This window comes from Triticum dicoccoides, chromosome 1A, assembly GCF_002162155.2.
Source record: "Triticum dicoccoides isolate Atlit2015 ecotype Zavitan chromosome 1A, WEW_v2.0, whole genome shotgun sequence".
NCBI classification, from domain to species: Eukaryota; Viridiplantae; Streptophyta; class Magnoliopsida; order Poales; family Poaceae; genus Triticum; species Triticum dicoccoides.
Genome location: NC_041380.1, coordinates 180,445 through 184,200, shown reverse-complemented (window position 1 = coordinate 184,200; position 3,756 = coordinate 180,445).

Below are 3,756 nucleotides of genomic sequence, written 5' to 3'. Positions count from 1 at the left end.
CAACCATACCTAAGCCCTGGCGCCTCCCTCTCCCTCCCATGACACACCTTCCTCCTCCCGCAGCGCTTGGCGAAGCCCTGTTGGAATCCCGCTACTTCCACCATCACACCGTCGTGCTGCTGGATCTCCATCAACCTCTCCTTCCCCCTTGCTGGATCAAGAAGGAGGAGACGTCGCTGCTCCGTACGTGTGTTGAACACGGAGGTGCCGTCCATTCGGCGCTAGGATCATCGGTGATTTGGATCACGACGAGTACGACTCCATCAACCCCGTTCTCTTGAACGCTTCCGCGCGCGATCTACAAGGGTATGTAGATCCACTCCTCCCTCATTGCTAGATGACTCCATAGATAGATCTTGGTGACACGTAGGAAAATTTTGAATTTGTGCTACGTTCCCCAACATACCTTGCAATCATGGTGTTTCTACAATCAACAAGGCAAAACTTGTGCCAAAAGATTTTGTTCATGATTTCTTCAAGAAACAATGTATAAGGCAGCTTATAGTCCAATAGTTTTCCCTGTGCCTGGGCCTGATTTGTGGCCAGAGACTAGAACCCCTGACATTGAACCACCAGTGTTCAAAGAAAATCCAGGAAACAAAGAGACAAAGAGGAGAAAGAGCAAGTTTGAAAAGCCAGCTCCAAAGGATACATCTAGGATGTCAACTATCACTTGTAGCAATTGCAATAGGACTGGGCATAGATACACTAGTTGCAAGCAGGCTCTGAAACCAGCCCTAGCTATGAGAATGAACCAGCACCAGGTAACTATTGTAGTAGGTTTTTGTACAATTTCACATACCAATTTCTAACATTTGTATGTTGTAATTTCAGGAAAACAGGAGAGATGATACACCAAAAACTGTATCTGTTCCTGCTCCCATGCCACCAAGGAGAAGTGCTCCTTCTGCTCCTGCTGCTGCTCAAACTGTAGCTCCAGCACCACCAGCTCCAAGAGCTCCAAGGGTAGCAAGGAGAGCTCCTTCTGCTCCTGCTTCAGCTCCCAGTGCACCAAGGAGAGCTCCTTCTTCTCCTGCTTCAGCTCCCAGTGCACCAAGGAGAGCTCCTTCTGCTCTTGCTGTAGCTCCTCCTCCTCCTGCTACAAGGGCAACAAAGAAAGCTAAAACCACAAGGACTACAACTTCTACTGCTGGTGCTGGTCCAAGTTCTTCTACTGCTGGTGCTGGTCCAAGTTCCTCTACTGCTGCTGGGCCAAGAGGAAGAAACAAGTTCATCCCCCAGGAGTTGCAGGTAGTGGAAGAGTAAGGAAGCCATCCTTTAAGATGTCTGAGTGGTTCAACTGTTCTCAAGGGAGCAGATGAAGTTGTGTTAATTTGTGGTGAGCTGATGATGTTCAAAACATCTGCATTTTGGTTGTGATGACAGCTTTCATGTAAGGTACCTAGTGGACTTGTTGGGCTGTGATGAAAACTTGTGTTGCTTCTGGTTAGCTGTTGATGTTCTAAACATCTTTATTCTGGTTGTCATGAGTACCTGCATGTAAGGCACCTAGTGGAATTGTTGGGCTGTGATGAAAACTTGGTGTTGCTTCTGGTTAGCTATGGCTTAATTTTGGTTGAGTACTTTCTGGTTAGTTGTGGCTCCTAATTTTCTTATTGTTTGCTAATAAGTGTGATGAATGTGGCTACTACTGTGATCCAAGATGATCAAATTTGATCATCTAGGGTGCCTCGACGTCGACGACATCCAAGATAACCTAATTTGATCATCTAAGGTGCCTCGGCGTCGACGACATCCAAGATAACCTAATTTAATCATCTAGGGTGCCTCTGAAGGAAATATGCCCTAGAGGCAATAATAAAGTTATTATTTATTTCCTTATATCATGATAAATGTTTATTATTCATGCTAGAATTGTATTAACCGGAAACATAATACATGTGTGAATATATAGACAACAAAGTGTCACTAGTATGCCTCTACTTGACTAGCTCGTTAATCAAAGATGGTTATGTTTCCAAACCATGAACAATGAGTTGTTATTTGATTAACGGGATCACATCATTAAGTGAATGATCTGATTGACATGACCCATTCCATTAGCTTAGCACCCGATCGTTTAGTATGTTGCTATTGCTTTCTTCATGACTTATACATGTTCCTATGACTATGAGATTATGCAACTCCCGTCTGCCGGAGGAACACTTTGTGTGCTACCAAACGTCACAACGTAACTGGGTGATTATAAAGGAGCTCTACAGGTGTCTCCAAAGGTAAATGTTGGGTTGGCGTATTTCGAGATTAGGATTTGTCACTCCGATTGTCGGAGAGGTATCTCTGGGCCCTCTCGGTAATGCACATCACTTAAAGCCTTGCAAGCATTGCAACTAATGAGTTAGTTGCGGGATGATGTATTACAGAACGAGTAAAGAGACTTGCCGGTAACGAGATTGAACTAGGTATTGGAATACCGACGATCGAATCTCGGGCAAGTAACACACTGATGACAAAGGGAACAACGTATGTTGTTATGCGGTCTGACCGATAAAGATCTTCGTAGAATATGTAGGAGCCAATATGGGCATCCAGGTCCCGCTGTTGGTTATTGACCGGAGACATGTCTCGGTCATGTCTACATTGTTCTCGAACCCGTAGGGTCCGCACGCTTAAGGTTACGATGACAGTTATATTATGAGTTTATGCATTTTGATGTACTGAAGGTTGTTCGGAGTCCCGGATGAGATCACGGACATGACGAGGAGTCTCGAAATGGTCGAGACATAAAGATTGATATATTGGAAGCCTATGTTTGGATATTGGAAGTGTTCCGGGTGAAATCGGGATTTTACCGGAGTACCGGGAGGTTACCGGAACCCCCCGGGGAGCTAGATGGGCCTTAATGGGCCTTGGTGGAAAAGAGAAGAGGCAGCCCATAGTGGGCCGCGCGCCCCTCCCCTCCCTTGGTCCGAATTGGACAAGGAGAGGGGGCCGACCCCTCTCTCTCTTTTCCCCCCTCCGCGAGTCCTATTCCAACTAGGATTGGGGGGGGGAGGGGGGGAATCCTACTCCCAGAGGGAGTAGGACTCTCCTGGCGCGCCCTATGTGGCCGGCCGACCTCCCCCCTTTTGGTCCTTTATATACTGAGGCAGAGGCACCCTAGAGACACACAAGTTGATCCACGTGATCTTATTCTTAGCCGTGTGCGGCGCCCCCTGCCACCATAGTCCTCGATAATATTGTAGCGGAGTTTAGGCGAAGCCCTGCTGCAGTAGTACATCAAGATCGTCACCACGCCGTCGTGCTGACGGAACTCTTCCCCGACACTTTGCTGGATCAGAGTCCGGGGATCGTCATCGAGCTGAACGTGTGCTAGAACTCGGAGGTGCCGTAGTTTCGGCGCTTGATCGGTCGGGCCGTGGAGACGTACGACTACATCAACCAAACGCTTCCGTTGTCGATCTACGAGGTACGTAGATCATACTCCCCCCCTCGTTGCTATGCATCACCATGATCTTGCGTGTGCGTAGGAATTTTTTTCAAATTAATACGAAACCCAACAGCCTCGGCGTCGACGACATTCAAAATAACCTAATTTGATCATCTAGGGTGCCTCGACGTCGACGACATCCAAGATAACCTAATTTGATCATCTAGGGTGCCTCGGCGTCGACGACATCCAAGATAACCTAATTTGATCATCTAGGGTGCCTGGACGTCGACGGCATCCAAGATAACCTAATTTGATCATCTAGAGTGCCTCGGCGTCGACGGCATCCAAGATAACCTAATTTGATC